Below are 27,359 nucleotides of genomic sequence, written 5' to 3' on the forward strand. Positions count from 1 at the left end.
GATGGGTGGGGGAGCACCCTCACAGATGCAGGGGGAGGGGCTAGAGTAGGGCGTATATGGAGGGGAAAACAGGAAGGGGGACATTTGAAATGTAAATAAATAAAATAACCAATAAGAAAAGCCTCCTGCCTTGGTCAATGTTTTATTGCTGTGAAGAGACACCATGACCATGTCAACTCTAATAAAGTAAAGCATTTAATTAGGGCTGTCTTATAGTTTTAGATGTTTAATACATTATCAGCATGGCAAGAAGGATGGGTAGATGGCAGCATGCAAGCAGATATGGTACTAGAGAAGTAACAGGGAGTTCTATATCTAAAAACACAGACAGCAGGAAGAGAGAGACACTGTGCCTGGTTTGAGCTTTTAAAACCCCAAAGCCCATTCCTAGTGACACACTTCCTCCTACAAGGCTATACCTATTTCAACAAGACTACACCTCCTAATCCCTGTAGTGTCACTCCCTAATGACAAGGCATTTAAATATATGAGCGTATTAGATTCATTCCTTTTCAAACCACCATATCTCCCCTTAGAATTTTCTGAGTCTGTAGAATTTACTGATTCTTGCAGCTTCAGGGGAAACTGCTGTACAACACTAGCTAAGCTTCCTGTGTTTGTCTTTATGAATTTCTTTTTCATCAGGATGCTGCCAGACAGGTAGAAGGGTACCAAAAAGAGTGCCCAACAGAGCTTTCATCAAGCATGAAGATCTGGACCGTAACAGACTACTGGATCAATCAACAAGAGTAGGACCCACCTAGGATACCCAAGATATAAGATATAATTTGCTAAACACATGAAACTCAAGAAGAATGAAGACTGAAGTGTAGACACTATGCCCCTCCTTAGATTTGGGTACAAAACACCCATGGAAGGAGTTACAGAGACAAAGTTTGGAGCTGAGATGAAAGGATGGACCATGTAGAGACTGCCATATCTAGGGATCCACCCCATAATCAGCATCCAAACGCTGACACCATTGCATACACTAGCAAGATTTTATTGAAAGGACCCAGATGTAGCTGTCTCTTGTGAGACTATGCCGGGGCCTAGCAAACACAGAAGTGGATGCTCACAGTCAGCTAATGGATGGATCATAGGGCTCCCAATGGAGGAGCTAGAGAAAGTAGCCAAGGAGCTAAAGGGATCTGCAACCCTATAGGTGGAACAACATTATGAACTAACCAGTACCCCGGAGCTCTTGACTCTAGCTGCATATATATCAAAAGATGGCCTAGTCGGCCATCACTGGAAAGAGAGGCCCATTGGACTTGCAAACTTTATATGCCCCAGTACAGGGGAACACCAGGGCCAAAAAGGGGGAGTGGGTGGGCAGGGAAGTGGGGGTGGGTGGATATGGGGGACTTTTGGTATAGCATTGGAAATGTAAATGAGTTAAATACCTAAAAAAAATGGAAAAAAAAAAAGAGTAGGACCCAAGGCAAGGGAGGACATGTATGAGGTCAAGCTGGATCTCCTCTTGACAGTGAAGGACATAAAAGCACAGCCATTCTAAGGAAGCCTCTCATAAAATTGACATGTCCATTACTTTGATTTGCCCTCCCACAAAAACAAAACAAAAAACAACAAAAAAAGAAAGAAAGAAAACAAAAACAAAGCAAAGCAAAGCAAAACGAAACAGAACAAAAACAAAAAACCTTAGAGAAATAAGTACTTCAACAAAAGCATTTTTGTTACTGGAATAAATACCTGAGATAGGCAATTTAAAGGGAAAAAGAGAGACTTACTTTTCCTCACAATTTTGAGCATTCTAAGCCATGGTCATGAGGCTTTGTTGGGTTGGCTGTGAAGGCAGAACATCATGATGGGAGCAAAGAGGAAAACCAAGGGACTGGGGTCCTAGGATAGCCTTCAAGGGCATCACCCTGTCTCCCAACTTCTGTTTATGTGGTACTGTCTTCTAAAGGCTCCATGACTTCTTACCACAAGTTGGAGACTGAGTCTTGGTACATGGGATCCTGAGAGACAAATCAGATTCATACTATAGCATCCAGATACTTTAATATAGAAGATGGGGAAACTGAGGCACAAAGAAGGTATGCAGCTTGTTCAAGGACACAGATATGAGGCATGCAAAGCTAACACCTGGTGTTCTGATTCCATAGCTGTCTCTAAACTGTTTGTTTGCTTGTTTGGTCAATGTGTTAACCTTCCTTTACATTCCCCACATTTATTGAGCTCCATATATTTCAGAGGTCTTCTTCCTTTAGCCCTCTACCCTCCGCTAAAACATTCTTTGAATTCTCTGTCATTGATTTTGCTTTGAAGTTCCACTCCCTTTAAACTTGTACAGTACTTTCTAGAATTACAGATAACCCCATCAGCATTTCCTGTCCTTGATTCTCTATAGCTCACAGAGACAAAGCTTAATTCACAGGTAGTGGCTGTTTTTCTCTAATTTATTATGCTGTACAATGCCATTACAAAACTCCTACAGAAAACATCTTGCTAAATTCCAGTAAGAAGCACACTTTTCCTCCTACCCATTCTCAGTTAACAAAACCTAGATGGTTTTCGAAGGCAGATGCTGCTCTCCTTTTGAGCATTCAGTACTGTGGCGTATCTCTTTTTGTGAACTAATTTTATGCCTGCTAATCACTCTGCCTCAGTTCTGGTTACCCATGCCACACAACAGCTAGACTCTGCCACACAACAGCTAGACTCTGCCACACAACAGCTAGACTCTGCCACACAACAGCTAGACTCTGCCACACAACAGCTAGACTCTGCCACACAACAGCTAGACTCTGCCACACAACAGCTAGACTCTGCCACACAACAGCTAGACTCTGCTCGAAAGCTGTGTTCTCTGGGAAACGATTGGCAAGATTCAAATTTATTCTCCACAAATTGTTTTTAAAGCAGCCTGATGTTCTCAATCTTTTCTTAAATTGAACACTGGTAAGAGACAATGTAAACTGCTTGCAGCTACATTGGGTTTTCCATGCTTGCTGTCCACACTTGGAAATAGATCGATGCTAGACTTTACACAGCAGATGACTTAAATACCTTAAAGTATACCTTCCCACAACTCATAGTGCATATTTCTTCATTATTTGAATATTTAGTATTCCTTTTTTGTTTGTTTGTTTAAAACTAAACAGCAATCTATTACTCGCTTGGGACGGAGAGCAACGAGTTTGTCCAATCAGCGCTTAACTACTACATTTTAGAGTTCTTTACAACAGCTATGCCACGGATCCCTGAGACCTCATTAGAGGATAGTTAAATGATGGAGTCCAAGTGTGAATCTTAAAAAGATAACTTCAATTTATGGCTGTATTTTGTCAAAATAAAATATGCTGAAGGAGGAAAAATGTTCACGGAAACATGTGTGCCCAAAGATATTTTTCAAGGCAGCAGCTTTTTAAGCAGCTTGCCAATTGTCATCAATTCCTCTCGTGAAGCACATAATTCTAGCTATTCAGTGTTGTACTACCACACTGCCAAGGAGCTCTTAATTCTCCTCTATTTATTACAGCAACTGTAGCAGTGACCTTAATGAAATGTCTTTTAAGATAGGCATGTCAGTGCCACATTTTTAAAGACGGTCTCAAGTGCAAAGATCTGAAGGGCGACATGATATTTTGAGTACATCATTCAAACAAAGATTTCGCTTTGAAGGGATGGGCCTGAAGTCTCTCAGTAATTTAATACATTTTTAAGTGCTAAAGAACTAGGGCTTATAAAGGGTAGATGCATAGGATTTAATTTTGTTTGGCTGTCATAAATCTCCTAAATTCTTAAAGGTACTTGATCCTGCAAATAATTATATTCAATCAATAAGAGTATTTAAGCTTGGGAAACGGGAAATGTTACTAGTCAAATTACCTTAGTTCCTTTGGCCTACACGACATTATCTAATATTAAATAATGGCCAACAAACAGCAGTATTGTCTAATATATTGTCTAGCATGCTGTGTATAGTCAACTCAAAATTATATTTTTAAGCTTATTTCCCTCTCATTTCTCCTCTATAAACCATCCTATGTACCCATCTTGTATGTAACAACAATTTAAAAGCAGAGGCCATGAATTGAAAGAAAATTCAATATTTTAATAAATCTATGCCACTTACCACTTCTGGATTAATTAACCATATCAATGTGAATTGATATGTTTGCAATTCATGTCATAATAGTCTGATGATCAGCTGAGTTGTGCAATCAGCATAATTGTGGGCCCATGGTTTTCGATATTTCCTGCTAGATTCTACAGAGATATTTTTCTTGGCTTCAAGGAGTTTACAGTCACTAGAAGGAATAAGAGACCAGCAAATGTACAATAAAGATAATCAACCTTTATGATTATGAAATGAAGCCATTCGATGTCCTGTATCATCTCAAGTAAATAGTTACTGACCAGTGCCAGCTAAGTGGCCCAGCAAAATAAGAGTGTCCAATAAGACTGCCCTATATATTTGGGAAGGCCTCCATGGTACAGAACTCATATCTGTATCTTTGTGATTTCTTTCCCTCCGTTTCTGTGTCTCTGTTCTGGTCTTTTGAATTGTCTGCTTTCTTTTGCTGGATAATTTTTTTTTTATTAGATATTTCCTTTATTTACATTTCAAATGCTATCTCGAAAGTTCCCTATACCCTTCCCCCGCCCTGCTCCCCTACCCACCCACTCTCACTTCTTGGCCCAGGCACGGATGATTTTTTAAATATCTGAGGTCCTCTGTGTGCTTAGTTTGATCTGCTCAGTTTGATAAATTCCACTATGTTCTCTAACAACCCTCTAGTTTCTATTATATTTTTAAAACTTAAATAATATTTTGAGAGATTCTTGCCATCCCTCTCCATGTTATCCAATCTGGCTTTTCCTGTTTGGAAAAAAACACCCACTAGTTATGGAGATAAACATTACTCTGCAGTGTGCTGAAGTTTAACTCTGTCTTGGAACAGAACAGCACTTAGCAAAGAAATCCTGTGGAAAATCACAAGGATGGAATGCTCGGAGTTCTTGAAGGATTTTTCTGGTAAGTCGATTCTTTTTCTTTTTAAACTTAAAAGTCTACCCGGCTTGTTCCCAGTCTGGATTTATGGGTGTTACTGATGCTGAGAAAATGCAAGTTGGTGTTCTCCACATAGCAGACACAATGATTGCCCTTTCGTTTGCATCCGCAGCCACAGTGGAAGAATCTGCCTCGCTTCCTCACAGTCTTCCTGACACCTTTACACAAAAAGTCAGCCCATCTGTGATGTTTCCTGCCATATTGCTGTCTGCTAGTAAGGCTTCCAGCTCCTCCCCAGCTCTGCTATGCCAGTAGTGATGGGCTTCAGTGTCTGTAGAAAGCTTCCTACTTCAGTCTGCACCATTGGATTCTGCTGCTGTGTGTTGTGGATGTTCTTCACTGAAGCCCTGGTATATAACCACCTTGTCTGCTGACTGATGCAGGACTCTCTTGGTGATCTCCGTCTGTCTCATTTTATGCTAATTATGGCTGACTAGTGACATGGAGAAGTTTCATAAATCCAGATTAGCTTGTGTATGCCTGAGATCTAGCAGGAGCCTTGAATATCACACACAATTATTTCATTAATCCATGATGGGGCTGTCTCAAGGGATTTGAGGCTTGTTAGGATTTTCAAGACAGGCTTTCTCTGTGTAGCTTTGGTTATCCTGGAACTCTCTATATACATCAGGCTGGCCTCAAAACTCACAGAGATCTGCCTTCTTCTGCTTCCAGAGTGCTGCAACTAAATGCATGTGCCACCATGCTCTGTGGGGACGGAGGGAGGGAGGGAGGGAGGGAGGGAGGGAGGGAGGGAGAGACAGAGAGACAGAGAGACAGAGACAGAGAGACAGAGAGACAGAGACAGAGAGACAGAGAACCAATTCAGGTTGGGACTTTTTTGCTTTTTTGTTTGCTGGTTGGTTTCTTTGTTTATTTATGTTACTTGTATATGTATGATTTCAAGGCTGAACACTTTGTATTGGATATCCAGTGCTCTTTCCTGGAGAAAACTATTTCTCCTATTTTCAGCATTCCTTACTTGCCTTAAGCATCCCTTGGTTGTAGTTCATTGTATAGGGATGTGGTCTGGTCAGATTTCATCTCTTTTATGTTAGCTTATCCATTGGGGATCTCCTTGCTCTTATCTTGTTTAGACAGTACATGTTGAGGTCTCACTGTTGAAGCGTCCCTGACATTTTTAAGACAAGACATTTTTGATCAAGTCATTCTTTATCCTGCTTAATGAATTTCTCTTGCTTTAAGATATCCTCTTCTCTGAGGGACTTCTACAGAGCTATATGGTGATTAGGACATAGAAATGAGAAGCACAGAGGTCTAAATTTTCTTCTGCACTACTCTGGCAGCTCTGAACACCAAATGGAAAACCAGCACAATTGCACTAACCCCAGATATCTATGGTAAGGATTAAACCTACGGAGTTGAGAGCCAAGCACTTTCTCCTATGCGTTGCCCTGTCGGCACTGTCCAGTTCTGTTGATTTCTGAAACCTGTAATTACCCAGTCATAGCATCCTTGTTGAAAATCAAGTGGAAGCAAGTCTTTCACTTTGGTATCCTCAGCCATGAATAAATAAATAATTTTGGGAGCTGAGGATGTACCTCAGTTGGTAGGGTGCGTACCCAGCTTCCCCAAAGCCCTGGTTCAGTGTCCGGCATTGTACAAATGAGTTGCGGCAGTATCCACCTTTAATCTCTGCATTCTCAAAGGTAGAAGCAGGAGATCAGAAATTCAGTCTTCCTCCGCTTTATAGTAAATTTGGGGCTAGCCTGGGCTACATGAAACTTTAACTAACTAAAATTAGATACAATATTTTACATAAATTCCTTCTAGAAGCTAGTCTTTGCCTAAGCTTGCCATAAGTCTTCCAGTTTTTATCTGCCAAGAACATGAACTACAGATCAAACTCTGTGATTTTAAAATGTAGGAGATGAAACTCAGTTATTTAGCTCTTAGTTTTCCATTCTCATCCTCTCTCTGAAATTAATATATGTATATTTCTAGAATAGGCTTTGCCATGCTGTTTCCTTATAGGTCTCTCATACTATTAGCTAGCTACACAGCATAAGAAATGACATTTAGTGAAAAAAAATATTTTACATAATAAAATAAGTTTGAAAAACTCTGGTTCAACAAGATTAAACATATTGTTGGTTGTAAGACTTGTCAGCTCTTCCAGCATGCTAATTTCCTTGAAAGGAGAGAGTGTAGCATCTTAAACTACTTCTTTTTTGTTGTTGTTGAAATGAGACATTATCTCTCAGAAGCCTAGCATTTGGGGAACTTTGGATGTTTTGATCTAATCCATTTATTTAGTGGAGAGAAAAGAATGAGGCCCAGAAAGCCATTTCTCATTCACTAGGTTTATAAGACCAACCTTACAGGGTGAGGGACCAGGAGAAAACCCCAACACCCCTTTGGTATACAAGGAACAGTGGGCAGAGAGTTTGTGCGTTTAATATAGTCACAAACCCATTATCTATAGGTGAGAATTCCTTTCCTTTCAGTTTCCAATTCTTTCTGATTCGTGTAGTTCCTAATTTCATGGCTACTTCCGCTCTGCCAAACACGTTTAATCTAATCTGATAATAGTAACCTTATTCCTATTACAGTTGTATATCTGAATAGATTGTTGCATGGGAATGCCCTGTAGGAATTGAATTATACTCCCTAAAACCTCATATTCACAACCCTGGCTCCTACTGCTCTGCATATGTATTGGGAAAGGTCTCTGTAGAAGCAGTTGAGGTAAAGGGCAGACTTCGGAAAGAGTGGGAGGAAGCTCTTGCTGTGATATGAATAAAGACCCAATTAAAGGGATTTGGATGTAAAGAGGCATTCTCATGCAGTGAACCCACATGAAGATAAAGGTGGAACTTACCAGTGTGGTTCTACAGACTGAGAGCATTAGCAAGCCACCATGACCCAGAAAGGCATAAATAAATTCTATTTCCACCATTTAAAGAAGACAATTCTAAGAACTTGCTCTAATACCTCAAACATCCAGAACCATGGAAAATGAACCCCTGGAGTCTAAATCATAAGTCTGAGTTTGTGGTGCTTTTTAACTATGCAGTGTTTGCCTCTCAGTTTCACCTCTAACATCTACCTGACTGGCTGTCTGATCTGGGGTTCTCATGTCTTCATGCTGATAAGAGTCCAGGCAATCTTTGGATGGCCTTCCCTTCAGTCTCTGCTTCACACTTTGTCTCCATATTATATACAGCCACTAAACCCAGACATTATTGTGGATGCTAGAAAGTGCTTGCTGATGGAAGCCTGATATGGCTGCCTCCTTAGAGACTCTGCCAGAGCCTGACAAATAAAGAGGCAGATGCTTGCAGCCAACCATTGGACTGAGCACAGGGGTCCCAGATGGAGGAGTTGGGTTAGGGACTGGAGGGAGCAACAGTGTCAACAGGCCAGAACTCCCCAGAGCTCTCCAGAGCTCCTGGGTACTAGATCACCAACCAAAGAGTACACATGGAGAGACCCATGGCGCTGGCCACATATGTGGTACAGGATGGCCTTGTTGGACATCAGTGGGAGGAGAGACCCTTGGGTCTGAGGGTGTTTGATGCCCCAGTGTAGGGGAATGCCAGTGTGGGAAGACTGCAGTGGGTGGCTGGGTGGGGAAGCACCCTCATAGAGGGGATGGGATAGTGGATTTCTGAAGGGGAGACCTGGAAAAGGGAAAGCATTTTTAATGTAAACAGAAAATATCCAATAAAAAGAAAACAAACATAGACAAAACAAAAACAAAAACAAAACAAAACAAAACAAGACAAAACAAGACAAGCAATCCAGGAAAGCCAGACACTGAAGCCTGTGCTCTCTGCATGCCTCCAGCTGCTTTAATTCATGTGGTCTCAGTGTGGACTCAATGTTTGTAAGTTCTTGGTGTTTTGTTCAAAGAATTGAAAAAGCACATAAATTACAAAGCAGCTGCAGAGGTTTTCATTTGCTTGTTCTCTCTCTCTCTCTCTCTCTCTCTCTCTCTCTCTCTCTCTCTCTCTCTCTCTGTGTGTGTGTGTGTGTGTGTGTGTGTGTGTGTGTGTGTGTGTGTGTATTTTTTTAAAAGCAAAGTCAAGATGCTCTAAAGAACATTCAAAGGCTACCTGAGTTAGAACTTTCAAGAGCACTGACTTACTGTGTGTTGCCTCTTTGTATGGGTCCAAAAGTAGGACTTGTTTGCTAACTAAGGCTGAGACGTGGGTGTTTTCCTGTTTCGGTGATAGTCTTGAGATAGATAGCCTTTCTTTTCTGTATATGTACTTTCCCACAATGCACTTGATTTTATTTCATGTCCACACTCAGTCATGCACAGGAATAAGACTTTAAATAGGATATTCCCTTGAAAGTTTATTCTGAGGCTACCGTTTGCCTTATTGCACATACACTTAAAACCAGTCCAGTCTGGCTTGGCTTACTCCCCTCTTTTCTGGATATATTCTAAGGTGTATATGGTCACAGAGGGGAAGTTATTTAGGGTTGCAAGGTAGTCAGAGGTTGAAGTGACCTGATTGCTTCCTTTGGAGAGGGATGCACATACAGCTCGATGCAGGGGAGGTCCTAGGTTGCTATGTGCTTCCTTGGAGAATGCAAATGTGTGAAGCACAAGTCACGTGGGGCCATTCATTGCTAAGCTATCTCTGTGCTTCTCTGCCTCATTTTGACTTTTTAATCTTGCCTTGACTCTGTGACATAGAGCTAGGCCCCTGTACATTGCCACCTCCTTTCACCCCTGGGATATCAGTTGACCTGATTATCCACTTTAACATTTAATAAGCACACAGATGACAGAGCTATGAAAAAAATGAAATGTTAGTTGCCCTGTAGGAAGCAATATGCTATGTCTTTTATTTAAAAACACTAAAAGTTAATGTGAGAAAGAATATAAATTAATTTTAAAATAGTATTTACTGAGGCAGGTCTTGTCTCTAGAAAAAATTAACATGCCTAGATATTAATGAGAATTTTTTTAAATTATATAACTAGTTTTTATAAGATCATGTATATATCCTGACTATCGTTGAATTTGTATTTATTCTGATATTTTAAATTCAATATTTTATTCTAATTCATCCTTATAGGCATCATTATTTCCTGGATATCATTATAAAAGTCTTGTTTATTTATGTTGATATTTTAAATTAAATGTTTTTTCTCTTTCTTTTTTTGTAGATTATGTTTGTCATTCTATGTTTGTCTTCTTACAATGTGGAAAAATTAAACAGAATAAGGAGTGGATGAGCGGGGGTGGGGGGACGGGGATCTCCTGTGCCCAGATGTTCATGAGTCATTTTATAGCTGTTTCCCTAGAGGCTGCGAGGCGTGTAAAAGAGTATTTGCACAAGAAAGGATGTAAGCTGCAGAAGCCATAAGCTATTTGCTGTCTACCAATCTAAGAACCTAAGAAAACCTATGGAATTTCCTCACTATAAAAATAAAGCTAAGTATTCTCTGTATAATTTCAAATATCTACATGAAAACCAAAAATATTTAATTGCCATGTCTAAACTCTAGGATTCTAAAAATTTCTTAGTTTTGTTTTGTTTACATTAAGTTAATTATGTATGCTGTCATACTCACCAGAGCACATGTCACATGGATGGAGGTCAGAGGTAATCTTGAAAAAGTTAGTTTTCTCCTACCATGTTCTGGAGATCAAACCTGGGCTGTCAGGCTTGGTGGCAAGAGATTTTAATGGTGAACCATCTCAACAGCCCCAAGAACCATTCTTTTTTTCAAGAGAAAAGATTTATTAACTTTTGTCTTAGTGGCTGGATGTTCTGCCTGCTTATATGTCTGTGTGCCACAGGCACCCATGGCCTTCTAAGGCTAGAAGAGGGCATCTGAGCCTTTGAAACTGGAATTGCAGGAAGTTGTTAACATTATCAATGGGTGCTGATAATTGAACATAGGTCCTCTAGGAGAACAGCAAGTGCTCTTAACCACTGGGCCATCCGTCTCTCCAAACCCCATCCACAATAAATGCTGAGAGTGTATTGCTGCTGCCGCCTCCTTAGTTAGGTCTCTCAGGAGAGAATACAACTCTTTTCCACCTGTGGAAGAGTCAATCACCAAAGAATTGAATTGGTGGAATCAGAAAAGATGTGTAAATAATAAGCATTCCGATTCGCAAGTGGATGTGTCCCAAGTAAAAGAAGCTACAAGTTACTTTTCACAGAATGGAATGGATCTTGGGAGAATTAGCAGAGTAGTCTGTTGAGTGGAGCTGTCTTCCAGGTGACTTTAGGCTTACATCTGTGAAGGGCTATCTATTTAGTCGATTCACGTGATAACATCACTGTTATTTTCCTGAAGAAAAAAAAAAAAGTCCTACTTTTTTCTTCAACGATTCGGTCTTTACTGCTCATATATCAGTCATACAAATGGCATCCATGATCTCTTCTGTTGCTCCTGAGCTAATATACAAGCTCATCGCTCTTCACTGTTCTCATAATTTCCTAACAGTCTTGGTCAGAATAAATGGATCTTTTATTTTCAAATATGAGTATATGCATGGGTATGTATACCACTGTATGCTTGCTTGTATTTATTTATTTATTTATTTATTTATTTATTTATTTATTTATTTATGAGATGCCCAATGGCATACCAGCCTTGACTGAAATTGACTTAATCACTGACATTTCAGAGATACACACTGAACATTGCATGTTTGCCTAATCCATTTTGAGGTGCATCTATCACTTGCAACTGGAAGGAATCTGGACTAATACAATCTCTCTTGACCCCCTTGGGCCACCTTGTGCATTCTACTTGGAAAATAATTGCTTTAGAAATGTGGACAGACACATTATGGGAGTTAAAACTCACTTAGGTTGGGATGTAATTCTCCAACCAATCCATCATGTCACTCAGGATCTATTAATCCTTGTCCTGTAGAATCAGAGTAACACTGCTGCTCCCGTTAAGAAATATGACCCCTGTTGCCTGTAGAATTTCAATCGAATTTTTATGCACACAAGTCTTAGCACATAAAAGTGGCATGAATCAGACCAAAACATACTTCTTCCAATTAAAAGGTGTGAAAAGAGCAAAGAGAAATGGTCTTTTCTATTTACCCAACTTAGCAGCTGGCCAGTTCATTAGCGAGTCCTGAAATGCACATAGGTCATAGGCTTTCGAAGTGTGAAGACTCCTTTATAACGAAATCTCAGAAAGGCAACCTTTAAGTCAAAAGTACTATTCCCCAATGAGGTTTATTAATTGAATCATTTGTTTACAAAAGGTGAACGTGGCTCTAAGTGACAGAACTGTTTGCACAGTGGCACCAATATTAGGAAAGCTTATGTGTAATGCATTAGTAATGTAGAGAATGATGCAGCCCAAGTTGGGGTTATTTGTTTAGCACATTAAAATCCAGTTATTTCAACAGCTCCTGAGCGTGAATTGAATTAGCTTATTAAAGTTAAAAATAGTCTCTCAAATATTGCTAATGAATGCCATGAAGTCATTTATTTACCACCATCTCTGGATTTATGAGAGACTTAATGTTGATCATCATTTGGATAGTAGAAATAGTTGTTATTATTGTTTTTTTTTTTTAAGTGATTTTAGGAGGAAATTCAGCCACCATTTAAGTGTCTGTGTTATTTTTCATTCAGTGCTAAATTTTACTAGACATGGTGTTTAAAGCAAGGATATATCTAATACTACCAGAAAATACTATCTCTTTTTAAAGCCATAGCTCACTGTAAAGAATGTTGTGGGAGAAATCAATATTCTCATTAAAATTATACCTTTTAAAAGATTTTATTTTGTCTGATAGTAACTCACTACTGGAGTTGAAGTTTGTGCTGGACTAAGCCAGTTTTCAAGTTGAATTAAAAGTTTATGCATTTTGAATGATTTAGATAAATGAGAACAGTTTTCTCTATGTTCAGAGATGGGTAATTACCAACTAAAAGATTCTCCTAACCTTTGTAGGTTTCAGACATAGTTAAAAGATATCATCTTCTTTAGGGAATCCCTTTGGCAACCTTTATATGTAAGATGTGGTCATTTGACCATCTTATAATGGGCTATCCACGAAAAGACTGTACTAAAGTATGCAGGCTTGCCTTAGCCAAGACCCTCTTTCTCTAGTGAGGATCTACATGGCGTAGGGCCCAGATCACCCAAAGGTAAAGAACTGAACTCACACCTTGAATGATAGAGGAGAGGAGAGTTGCTAGATAGTTATAACCATCTTGGATTCTTTTCTTGAATAAGAAATCATATGTGGCTGCTCTTCAAGAGAATGTTGGTTCAAGGACCCAGAACCCACATGGCGGATCACAACTCTCTGTAACTCCAAGCCCAGGGGATCTGACTCCCCCTTCTTCTAGCATCCTAAGGCACTTGATGTAACTAGTACACAGATGTACTTGCTGACAAAACAACCACACACACAAATTTTAAAAATAAAGGAAAAATGTGAGATATATGTATTAATGTATTGAATTAATAAATTATATTTTTTAAAACAAGCTATTTTAATCCATCTAGATATGACCCAAATCAGCAGATAAAATTTTAACATATCAAATACATGTAGTTTACTGATGAACCATACGAAGATACTAATTATAGAGATACATTTTTATCCATTCTTGCATATTTTTGCTCTTTGGTGGGGAGTGAGGGTCACTAGGTAATTAATGGATGCAATATAGTTTCCATGGAAGTAGAACCTAGCTGGAATGGGATGGTCAGAAGTCTTCTCCAAGTAGGTTAAAAGTATGGGTTTGAACACTTATTACTGGGGGGGGGATCAGAAACCAATAAAATCATACAACAAATGCTACAAATTGGTTATGATGATGGACCCCAATTCTGTTTGGGACACATGAGACAAGGAGCTAACAGAGTTCAAAGACCATTAGTGGTTTTTGCCTCAGTTCAGGACTAAGGACCAAAGCAAGATAGCTTTGTGAAGATCTGGAAATAGAATGTTTCAAGGGAGACATAGCCATTTCCAAAGTGGTATCATCTGAAGGCATGGTTAGCAGGAAATAACCCCGTCCTTGAGTCACAGTTATCATGCTGATGACTATTGATAGCCATCTATCAGATGTAGGCACAGTTATAAATGTTTACAGATCCTAATCATGCATGAGGAAGTAATTCCTATGAGAGGAGGAAGTGATCGTTCCTGTTTTAACTAGTAAGGAACTGAATCATACAAAGAGTAAATAAATTACCCAAGGTTGTATAGCTACTAATTGGAAGATGTTGAATTCAAGTCTGGACAGTTTGAATTCAGAACCTGAGCTGATCCTTGCCTTTCCTTCTCACATACTCGATATGATCCATACAGAATGGTTTTAATAAGAGATCCTGTTATCAGCTAAGCTACCTGAGAGTAACAGACCCTTCTAGAAACAATCAGGAAAGCTTAGAACAGTGTGTGTGGCATTGAACTTCTTCTAGGCAGAAGCTTAAGTTATAGTTGTTCAAAAGCATCAATAGTAATCCTTTGGTGTTCAAAATCTGATTGGTCCATGGGTTTTAAAGTACTGTTACTCACTCATAAGTCTCAAAGCCACAGTGAATATGAGTATGCCACAGGCAGTCGGATGGCAAGATTAATTAGAAGATTTTTAGGGATTTCAAAACAGAGTAACATAAAGTATTCTCTTCACCGAAGAGCAAGCCAAGACACTTATGTAATAGTGGGGATTAGAAACAAGAAAACTGCATATCAGGACAGGGAAAGCCAAACTTATTTTCTGCTGTGATAAATATTGTGACTGCTCCTTTGGGGTTATGGGTGACTTCCTCCATGAATGTCTTACTTATGTGATCACAATTGACTAATGAGGCCATCTGGCCACAGATTTACCAGGAGGATGGGTAGACCTGGATGGTTAATTTCATGTGTTATTTTTGCCGATTTAATTTTTCTTTCTTTGCAGTTGAAGACCATCTTTCTTTCCTTATTTTTTCCCCAATATTGAAAACACTATGACCTGGATGTGCTTAATTCTGGACATCTCTTCTGAACACCTTAAATAAGTGTGACAATGACCTTTGCAGAACTCAGTCACAATAATCTGATTTCATTTATACCCGAGTAATGAGTACTCAGGCCCTTTTATTCAGCTCCCAATTACCAAGAAGACCTTAGTAACATCCCACCACTGCAAAGACCAATCATCCCTTGCAAGTCTGTGCATTTCCAGATACCATATTCATTGCCCCTCCTGATTGGTTTTCTACATAACAGCCTCCAGTAACCCATCATGTAAAATCTAAGTTAGTTCAAGTCATGATCCTGCTGGCAACTCTCCATTAGCTTCCAGTCACACTGAGAGACCCATGATAATGGGACCCTAGAAAACTACACCCTAGATATTTCTTCAGCTTTCCTGACAACCACACTGCCACTTCAGTCAGCTTTTTTTCCTACAAGATAATACCTGTAACATTGGGCTCAACACATAACGAGCTTCTGACAGCTCTTGGTTGGACTTAGTTCTGCTCACCCACATACCTCACTCAGGGCCCTGCTCTGACAGGATTTCCTTTACCAGGTCTCTCAGTACAGGATCTGGGAATCCATACAGCCTCTAATCTTGTTTCATTTGTCAGCATTGTTCTCACTACTGCTGGGCATTATATTATATAGTCTTTGTTGTTGGTAATCACCAATAAAATATATACTCAATGATATAAATTAATTATGTTCACTGTTATATCTGCAGTACTTGTAAAAGTCTTGGCATATGATTGAAAATAAATAATACTGTATTAAATACCTAAGTGATGAGTGGTGATAATTATAATGTTGTACATTCACCATCACTATTAACATAGTCTGGATAGATACACTGAAGGTGGTGTTGGGTTGTATATTATGAATGCATCTGTCAACCTACTTACTCAATAGTATATAACTCCATTCTTATACAGTATTAACTATTGACCTGGATGCTCAACATATGGCAGTGAACAAAATAGTTTCTGCCCTAGTAGAATTTAAAATTTTCCTGGAAAAGAAAGCTATAAAAATGATAAATGATTATATGATATTTCAGAAGAAAAGCCCTAGGATAGGGAGTTCTAAGACAGTGTGTAAGAAAATGTCTTTAGTCATAAAGTAGCACTTGAGGTGAGACACAAACGACATGAGAGAATGAGCCAGCCATGCATGGAGCATGGAAAAAGCTCTCCAGACTAAGCAAAGCACAGGTGAGAGTCTAGTGAAAGGAGGCCAGGCAGGCTGATATGAGGGGAATAAATTGGCAGTAGAAAATGAGCAGGGGATGCTGGGTTGTTCAGAGTATGCAGAGCAATCACATGTAGGGAGTCAGACTGATGCAAGACTTTCTCAGAAGCCCTGATGAAAGGACAAAGGGAGCTTTAGTTCTGTGACCTTGTCTAAGAGTGGAGTTGGCAAGACCAGTCTAGGACTGGAGCCAGTACCTCAGAGGAGTAAAGGTTGTGGTTTCTGGGAACCCAACTTCCTGCCATGGGCTGGGTTATCACTCCTTAGGGGGCTGGGTCTGTTGTAGCCCATGTTCTCTTTGCCAGCATTGTCTGACTGTGTTCTCTACTGACCTTGGCTGGTTTTTCTCCCTGAAAGCAGTATATATGATCTTATACTTCTTAACAAACTTGCTTGGCATAAGTCATCAGCTATTACTTATGTCTTTATTTCTCATTGTTTCTTTTCTCATTTTTGGCTCTCCCACTCAACACCTTGCTATCTCAGACCCTTATTGTTGCTGGTTCAGGACGATGGTGGACATAAATACTTACTGTGCTTGAGATAATAGCCACTCAAGGATTTGAGTAGAAGAATGATTTTGAACATGCCGCAATGCTAGTCTTTCAGTAAATTAGGGCCTTATCTTTCCAAAGTTAAGAAGCCATTAGACTACCACCAAATGGTCAGGTTTGGATAAAATTGAATCTCTGTAGCTTGTCTAATTCATACGGCTGTGTGGGCCTATGCTCCCTCCTGAATGAAGCTTGTTTATAAGTTGCTCACATTTAGCTCACCTATGGTGTGTTGGCTGCCAATGTGTGTGTGTGTGTGTGTGTGTGTGTGTTTTAACTCACAGAGTATTTCAGAGGGATTTAAATACACTAACTAAATGCTGATCTCCACTGCCAGTTGCATGCCTAATTAGAAAACTCTGCACTAAGCCCCTCTTTGATGTGTGCTTCAAGACTTACAATTGCTTTATAGGGTAGAAGCGACTTTCTTTTGATCAGAAAGATGCTTATTTCTCAGGTTTATGCTCTAGTTCCTAACCCCATGCTTGTTTCAGAAAAATAAGGAACACTGCCTAGTTGTCCTGTTTACCTCCTTTTGAGGCATAGCAAGGGCTGGAGACTCAATGATCAGCCCTATTAGAAGAAGAACAGCACCTTTCCTTGAAACCTTACAATTATCAGGCTTTACTGTGCATTAGATTTAGGGATTTTTATTTAATGACTTTATAGAGATGCTTAGTCTCACAGTGCTAGAATACTAATTACTGTACTGTGTTGCATTAGGAAAAACAGCAAATTACTCAAATTTTAATTATGATATTCAACTTTAAACAAGTGTATAATAATTGACTTTGTGTGCAATAATTGATTTGTCATTTAAGCAGTAATTTTTTATGCAAATAGACTACTTTATATGTGTGAACCAGTTATTATAAAATTAATTACTGAATATAATATCTTGCAGAACTGATGACCGAAGTTCTTCTAACTGGCTTCTCCATTCATGAGAAAGCTGGGTTTTTATTACAGTGGTGAGATTTATAATTCAAGGAAATTAAAGCACATTCTACATGCCTGCTAAATGTCTTTCATTGTAATTATTCTTTTCAAGAACACCAGAGACACTTTCTTGAGTATGTCCATCAAGAACTGTCAGTCCCCCCAAATCCAGCTAGGCATTTCAAATCCTCCACATTATACAGATGTGGAAATTCTGTAACTAAACATTATTTGGAAAATGTTTAGTGTGAGCTCTCACTAAATACAGTTAAGTCTAGATTCCTTTGTGAGATGGCTATATCTTTTTTGAACATTTTACCCTGTCAGGTACAGCATCTAGAGATGATAATAAGGAGGTATTAAAGCTCAGACTTGACAGAGAAAGCTCAGACTTGACACCTTTACATAGCTCATGACTTCACACAGACACGGCAACTTAACTACCAGAGGCCTATCAAGACTTGCAAGAACTACTCCAGAGTTTTCCAGGAACCTCCTCAAGTCATCCAGTTAACCTGAGATAGATAGATATACAGACAAGCCCATATGACATTCTTACTCTTGGTCCCCAAGCTACCGGAGCGAGGAACTCTATAAACCACTTCTTTCCAACCTTCAAAAGTAAGAGTGGCTCAGAATTGAGGTCTTGGGAACTAATTAACTGTGATAATATTTTGAGGGACCACAGTGAAATTCTTTAATTTTCCTTAATACTACTCAGAACTCATTTCTTTCTTTGTACAGTTTAGCATCCTACAGTTATCAGGAAACCCATGAAACAAATTCTAGCTATTTGCTTTCCAGTATATCCACAGAATCTAGATCAGTCTGACACACAGAAAGCACACAATAAACATTTCTGAAATGCATATCTCCTTTATATATAATAATCAGTTCTTTCATCACTTTCATCACTAGAGAACTAAATGAGTTATTAATGTTAAAAAGTGGAAGGTTTTGTTTTTTTCAGGGAGTAGGCCATTTTACTGTTAGTACTAAAATCTAAAGTATATTATTGAAAAACTAAATATAATTGATTTTCCCTCAATATTTCATGAAACCACTCATAATGGCACTTTAAAAAATGCTAAATTGTAGTTATCACACAAATAATGGTTATTTTCGAAAGAAATTTCACTGAATGTAACACCAAAAGCAGTTGATAGTATATAAGGTTAAAATTGTTTGGATTAAAAACTATTTTACTATTCAACAGCTCTCTATAACTACTCTGGTTCTCAGCCTTCCCCCATCAACCCATCTCTCCCACCATGGTCAATGGGGGATGTCTCTCCACCTTTCTAAGGATCTCCACTGAGCTGCCAACTAATAATTCTCCATCTTCTCATCTATAAAATGAGCTAGTAATATCCAAAAGTGATGAAAGGACTGATTATTATATATAAAATAATTTATATTTATAATATGTAGATATATTAGCAAACATTAAACCATATTAAATACATATTTATTTACATATGTACATAAGGTATTAGCAATTTCATTAATTAATAAGATGACATGAATACCATATACTGAATATATGACCTTCAGAAATGAGGTCATTTTTTGTTTATGATTTAAGTGAATATTATAGAAAATATCAAAGTATTGGCATTTTCTGTATTATCAACAAATAGCATTTAGAAAGTATCCTAAACATACATTAAAAAGAGTTAAGAAAAGTTACACAAAGAGAAAAGAGGTCCTAAACTCATTGAAGTAGATCCTGTTCTTACTGTACATGTTAATTCTAGTTTAGCAACCTCAGAGATTCTCCAAAACGGCTCAAAGTCTCATGCAATAAAGGACTTATCTTCTGGTGATGGATCCAACCTTTGATATGAGTGGATCATGAGGACTCTAATCAATAGATTCATTCATTGATTCAATTATACTAATTTGATGGTATTATTGGGAGGTAGTGTAAACTTTCATGGATGAGTCTTAGTTGTAGGGAGTATGTCTCTGGAATGGGTTTTGGGAATTTCATCTCATCCTAGGCTCCTGGATCTATCACTCTGCTTCCTGGCTGTCATTATGTGAGCAACATCTCTCTACCATGCATTTCCACTTTAACACTTCTGACTGAAAACATGAACCCAAATAAGTCATTCCTCATAAAAGTAGTTTCTCACAGTAATGATAGTCTATTATAGTTTATTACAAAAGCTACAGATTTCTGTCTCTTTTCCTCATTGTTTGTGTATGCGTGTATGTATCCATGTGTGTGAAACTGTATGTGGACATAAGTAGGTCAGAGGTTGATGTCAGATGTTATCCTCTTTGTTTCACTTATGTTTGAGACAGTGTTCCTCACTGGACCTGGAGATTACCAATTGGCTGTGCTGGTTGATCAGGAAACCCCAGCTTTCTCTTATTTCTATATCCTTAGTGCTGGTGTTACAGATGTATGCATCTACAGGCAGCCTTTACATGGTTGTTATCGATTATGCAGCAAGCATTTTACTTGCAAAGACAACCCCTAGCTCTTGTTTTTCTTCAATTTATATAAAATAATCTACCTCTTATTCTAATCACTATCACAGAGTCTCGGAAACTTCTACCTGAAAACTATGAAATGTAAAATTGTAGTTGTCTTCTTATTAAAAATATACTTATGTGACTTGGGGGCATGGAAAATGTTATAGGTTATGGAGAGAACTGTGAGGTACAAAAATATATACTATGAAGTCTTGTCTTCTTTTGTATCAGCCCTCCAGGTATCCTTTCCTAAAGCATAAATTGAGCATTATTCACATGGTGTCACTTTACTGGACTGTTCTCAGTCCCCACTGAGCTGCTAACTGCTAATGACAAAAATGCTATTATCCACAACTGTGTCTAAGTGCTGCCAGCACTCTTTAAGGCTTAAAAAACTCAAGACTCAAATATATAGGTGTCTACTCTGTTTATTAGGGACCTCTGACACATAATAGGGGGTAAAATCATATCGCAGGAAGGATTCTTCAGGTGCTCTTAAACATGTTCAGAAGTCAACCTTCAGATAATAATTATCATTGTATCACATTTTGCCTCCGAAAATATTTTGACACACAGTATTTCATATGGTTCTCACACTGACACAGTATAGTAATTAGGTAAACACTGTTATTATCTTCAACCAACAAATGAAAAATGAGGGTTCTGCAGTGCAGTGGACTTAATTTATCTTTCCAAATGTATCTCCTGACTGATTCTGCGTAGATTGTTTTGAATTTTAGACAATTTTATCATTTGCATTAGTTACTTTTTTGTTGCTATGATAAAATACCACGATCAAAGGAACTTATAGAAGAAAGAGTCTTTTTGGCTTATGGCCCAGAGAGATAAGAGTCCAGGATGGCAGGATGGCAGAGTAGCAAGTAGCAGATACAAAAAGTAAAACCAGAAGCTGAGAGCTCACTTCCCCAACCATAAGTACCAAGCAGAGAAAGCAAGCTAGGAGTGGTGGAGGGTTTTGTCCTTAGATCGGCAGGACATACATTAATCTCAAAGGCCAACCCCAGTTACATACTTCCTTAAACAAGGTCACACCTCCTAAATTTCCAAGACTGTATCTACCTCTGAGGATTACGTCTTCAAATATCTGAGCCTATAGAGAACATTTTTACTCAAACCACTACCACCATTTTCATCACTTTTAGTGATTTCCTTTCTAATCCTGTAGGGTCTATTATTAATATAGCACCTGGACCTAAACTTTTGCTGTACCTCAGTTATTAATGTCATAATAAAATCACCTTTATGGGACACTATTCTTCCATTGCTCTTTTTTTAAAAAAGATTTATAAATGTTATGTTTGTGTCTCTATGTGTGAACACATGTGTGTGCAAATGCCTTCAGAAAGGCATTAGATTCCTGGAACTGGGATTAAAGGTAATTGTAAACTACCTGCTGTTGGGTGCTGAGATACAAGACATCTTAAGGTCCTCTAGAAGAGCAGTCTTTACTTTAACCATTGAGGCTTCTCTCCAGCTACCATAATTGGCATTCTGGCTGCTGCCACTGTTCTTTGCTCTCCACAGAGCCCCAAAAATAATTCTTTAAAGGACAAATCAAGTCAGGTTCTGTCACTGATGTACTCAACAGCTAATAGCTTCCCAATTGATGTAGAATAAAACCAAGGGTTCTTATAATGATAGGAAAATCTGGGGATGATCTATATGGTTGATAGGCTTTGTGCTTTTTTGATGTAGCTTTCTGAAGTGAAGACCAAAATCAAATGATCAAACCAGCTACTCGATATCTAATGTATTGTTGAGTCTTACAGAATGACCAAAGGGCCAACAGAAATCTCCTTCCTCAGCACCCATAAACCCACAGGTCTCCCCCCCATCATCTCTCTTGCCATCCCAAGCCTTCTTAATGTCCATCACTGAGGCCAGATCACATTAACTTTCCCATTGTTTCATGAATGTCCCCACTTCCGGGTACCACAGGAAAAAGGCTCTTTGATTCTCTGTATGTAGGGGAACAATGTTCTGATAATTTTTAAGGCTTTATTAAGTTTCTCACTTCCAGAGACCCATTGCAATATTTATCACTGGTCAATCACGATCAGAACTCTTCACATAAATATCCCTCAAAGAGAGTTTCTGGACATAGAGGACCACAAATATTCAGTTAGACTAAGTGATCTTCATGCAGATCTAATGACAGGAAAAACAAAACAAAACAAAACAAAACAAAAAACAACGCTAAACCCTTACAAAAACCTATGCCAGCAAGAGGGTTCCTATTGCATGTACAATGTTTACAGAGATGCATAAGGATCAGCCTCCACACCTGTACAAAGTGGCAGCAGCAAACAATCAGTGGCAATCTCTGTGTTGCTTTGGGAAATAACCATAAATAGACAATAGGAAGAATCTCTTTGAATTGAATTAATCACAATAAACTTATTACTCAAAAGAACTTCCAAATATTATGCTTGAAACTTATAGAAATTTATGATATGGACTGTCACACTCAGAATATTGTTTCACACTTTCTTAGTTTACTATGATGGAGGTAAAATAATAAATACTACTTGGACCCAAAAGTTTTATGTTCTTGAAGGTAGATATAGGTATAGAACAGAGACAAATGCTAGATAAGTGCCAGATGATAAATAGGTAGATATTGATAGAAAGGTAGATGATCTAGAGATAGCATAATGGATGCTAGATGATAAATAATAGATGATATATAGATTAATTATTGATAGACAGATATACAAGTGATATATATAATAAAAAGATTAATAGATATATGATAGAATAGGTAGATGATAGATAAGAAACAGATGGCATAGGGATAGATGACAGATAGTTGATAAATGATTGGTAGATAAATGATAGAAGGATAGTTGACAGATAATTGATAAATGATTGATAGATAAATGATAGATGATAGATGTATAGGTAGATGACAGACAGATGATGTATAGATAGATGATATGTAGGTAGATGGTATGGATGGTAAAGGATTGACAGATAAATGATAAGGTAGATAGATAATAGATAGATGACAGATAATAGACAGGTAACAGACTGCCCTGACCTGCAGGACTTAAACAACAGGTTTCTCAAGGGAAAGGAGCTACAATGACAAATTTGGGATCAGAAGACACAAAGAAAGGAGACAAGACAAAAATTCCTGTTCAAGTCTCATTTACTCTTGGGAAATGGATGGTTTATAAAGCTAAAAGCCACAGACGGTATTTACTCAGGTACCAGGAGAAACAGGTGCTAGGTAACACATTAACGTCAAAGAAATGTCTGCATTGTAAAATTTCCTCATTTTAAAAGGAAAGGAATGTTTTCATTGTAAAATGTCCCTAGTCAATTATGGTATGGACGCAAGATAGTGGAAGAAGCAAAAGAGTGTTAGATGATGACCCAGGGACAAGATGGAGGCTGAGATCCCAGGAGCTTCTGGACCCCAACATGTCCCCCTTTTTTATATATAGAAACAAGGCATACTTAAGATGGCAATGTCTAAAGTGGCATGACCCTAGAGACTCCAAGGGGACTGTGCTTGTCTTAGGTCAGAGAGGTTGCAAGGACAATCATATCTAGGATGGTTTTACCCATTATAGGGGGGACCCCATCAACTTAGCGGGGTCCCTGTCTTAGGTTGCCATTCATACTAAGGGCGGATTCCTCCTCTCAGTTGCCCATCACTGGCTACCCAGTCCATCGCACTGTAAAGCTGAAGGTCCAAGTATGAGTTGGGTTATTTTAAGGGCCATTTGTAAGAATGTCATCAAAACCATCTCCCAGATCTGACATTGCCAGATGATGGTAATGAATCTGCAAAGGTTGGGCCTTAATTGCATCTATTGGTCCCCAAGTGAAGGCCATAATTCTATTAAAAAGAAAAGGTCCTAGCGATAGTAGAATTCGTAAGCCAAGGACTGGGTCAAGGAAGGGGAGAAGGTAGCACAGAATTCCATTCCAGGTGCTCCACATAATTATTGAAGAGTTCCTGAAGTCTCTTCTCCCAGTCCCTGCAAGCTTCTTTCATAATACTAAGGTCCTGTAATACTCACAGGCAATAAAACAAAGCTGGTTGATAGACCACCATAACAGACATGACAGGTTTCAATGCCTTAACACAATTGGAAAGAGTACAATCAATACAACTTAAATACAACATTAAATGCTATGGAAGAAAAAGTAATTTTAACATGACCAATCAATAACAGATTTGGAGCCTTAACACATGCATGAACATTTGTTTGAAATCTAGAATCTGTCCCAATTTTTATCTATTGCTAATACATCATCATAGAGAACTGTAGCTAACTTTCAAATGTCTCTAAAACTGTCCAGACCCAGCCTTCCAAATGAAGACTGTTATTTCCAAATATTGGATTGATTTATAGACCAGTCTATGATTGAGGCAGAATAAATGGTCACATCAAACAAAAGAGAAGAGTCATCATAACTTCTCTTTTTGATCAAGTTTTTGAAGGCAGTCTCCATGTTCTCTGTCCCACAAGGTCTAAAAGCTTGAAGCAAGGCAGCTTGACCAATCTGGGATATAGGCAAGCAAAGGTGGGTCAAAAACAGCTTCCCAGTCACCGTTGGCACTCTGAAAGCTCACAGTCAGTATCATTCTTTGTCTTAGCATCAGCATGTCACACCCTGGCAGCTAGCATGCTCCTTCAGCATCCTGGGAAAAGAACACAAACATGCTCTCTTTCCCATATTGAATATCTGATCAGGACCATGCCATGTGCCAGTATGTGGCTCCTTCCATTTCACCTAGGCATAAGTATGCCTTCTTGTAACATGCCATAGACACTCAGAGAATTCTTTGGTATCAAATTTTAAAATTTTTAAATAAAAAGAACATGATTTAAACACATTTGTGGTATACAGCAATATAACTCCTCCCTTTTCATTTTATGAGATTTTATTTTAAAGTTCCACAATAACTGTTTCTTAATACTTTGTCCTTGAAGATTATAAGGAATCCCAGTAATATGGGTAATGTTAAATTGTCAACAAAACATCTCAAATGCTTGACTGTAATAGACAGTTCCATTATCTGTTTTAATCTGATTTGGAACCCCAAGCATATATTTAAAAAAATTAATTCAGGCAATGACTAACTATATTTTTAGTTGCTTCTCCTGTTAAAGCAGTTGCAACTAGAAAGTCTGCAAAGGTGTCAATAGTCACATGTACAATTTTAACTTTCCAAAATCAGAAATATGTATAAGATCTATTTGCCATAATTGATTAGGTATAAGTTCTCCAGGATTAGCACCATTATGTGGCACAAGTAGAAATTGAGGACACTGAGAACAAGTCTTTACAATTTGATGTGCACATTTTCTGGAATTACCAAATTATTGTCTCAAGCCATTACTATTTTGATGATGTAAAGAATGAGACTATATGGCCAACTGTACTTATATAAGGCCTATAATCTGCCTGGGATACAAGTCTGCTATGACACTGCCTTAAGAGGTCTTGTCCAAGCAGTCCAGGATGAGTTTTTAAATATCCAAGGACAGTCCTTTAAAGGAACAGTACTTTCTGTTGAGTTGTATATATATAAACAATTGTAAACTTTGAGAATTAGCAATATCTAAAAAGGAACAATTTCAAGCAACTGTAAGGCCTGATATATATATATATATATATATATATATATATATATATATATATATGCTATCAGTATACAAATTAAAGCTTGATTTTTTTTTTTAACATTTCAAAAGTAGTGGTTATGAGCCCGGCATGGTGGCGCACACCTTTAATCCCGGCACTCGGGAGGCAGAGGCAGGTGGATTTCTGAGCTTGAGACCAACCTGGTCTATAAAGTGAGTTCCAGGACAGCCAGGGCTATACAGAGAAACCCTGACTCGAAAAACAAAAACAAAAACAAAAAACAAACAAACAAACAAACAAAAAGAAGTAGTGGTTACGGCACGTGGTTCATTTATCTGTGCTAAAGCAGGAGGAAACTCAAAAGAATAAACATGTGATCTAATCACATATACTTCTCTTCCATAATAGGGCTGTTTATAAATATAGTAGATGTATTCTTTATGGGATGCATTGTAGAGAGCCGTATGGGCTGCCACCTGGCAGGAATCTGACATTGGCCAAGGACAAGAAAAAAAGCTTCACTCTTTAGGCTACAATAGGGAAGCAGGCCAAGGCAGGAGCTTCCATCCCAGGGTGGAACAAAAGAAGTAGACTTCAGGCATGATCCTGGGCCTGGACAAGGAAGTAGGCCCAAGTATCTCAGTCATTATGACAAGCCCTTTTAAACAACTGTCACAGAAGTAATCACAGGTCTTTGCCTACTGCCTTGCTAGTTCCTTATTGTACTGTTCACCCTCAATATCTACATGCAATCAAAATGGCACAAAAAGCAGATTGGAAAAATTAAATTGGACTTTAATCTCAGAATTAACGGGGGTCATGCCACAATGCTGTCTAACTGTCCCTCCTCTCTTCAATCCTTATTCCCGTGCTAGAGAACCTGCTGACTGACTGAGTGGACCTGGTCAATGTATGCATACTTTTATGGAAAATACAAAAGTGTGCATAGAAGCAAATTTTAACAACTTATCTTTTGGATAATGATTATCAATTTTGCCTGAGAAGTTTGCTGTGTAATATGGCAAATATCAATGGTAATATACCATATACCAATTTACTTGCTGTTTGAAACAAGGAATAGATGTCTCATCAGGTTTTTAAGACATTCTTTCCAAAATACTTTCATGATTCTATCCTACAGTTTTTTATTAATACCACAACAGCTTCATAACAGGATGTTAAAACTTTACTTGGAGATGCAGAAAGATGAATCCATAGTAATCCTCTCTTTTGCCAAAGAATTGCTCTGGGCACATTGAGTAACAATAACTAACATTTGACTACAATTGATTACAGTTGATAAAAATTGATTACAGAAGTTTCCTCTACTTTCTGCAAAGGTATTTGTCTCTCACCAGTTAATTTGCATCTCCCTTGATAACATCCAACAAAGGCTTAAGTCCTCCTGTGATGACCTTAAGGTGAGGTCTTAGCCAAAAAACATCTCCTGAAAGCTTTTGAAAATAACTTGAAGTAAGCAAACCATCTTTTCTTTCTTGAATTTTCTGTGCCACAA

At 38.3% G+C, this 27,359-nt stretch overlaps 1 long non-coding RNA gene across 1 annotated transcript in view; it reads left to right on the forward strand.

Moving 5' to 3' along the window:
* The first annotated feature begins 4,892 nt into the window (after window positions 1–4,892).
* The window catches only part of Gm46750, a 33,272-nt gene continuing 10,805 nt past the window's right edge, over window positions 4,893–27,359 (forward strand). The window contains exon 1 of the long non-coding RNA XR_001783385.2: window positions 4,893–5,005. This is a non-coding gene — a long non-coding RNA (predicted gene, 46750). The remainder of the gene's footprint in view (window positions 5,006–27,359) is intronic.

This window comes from Mus musculus, chromosome 2 (assembly GCF_000001635.26).
Source record: "Mus musculus strain C57BL/6J chromosome 2, GRCm38.p6 C57BL/6J".
Lineage (NCBI taxonomy): Eukaryota > Metazoa > Chordata > Mammalia > Rodentia > Muridae > Mus > Mus musculus.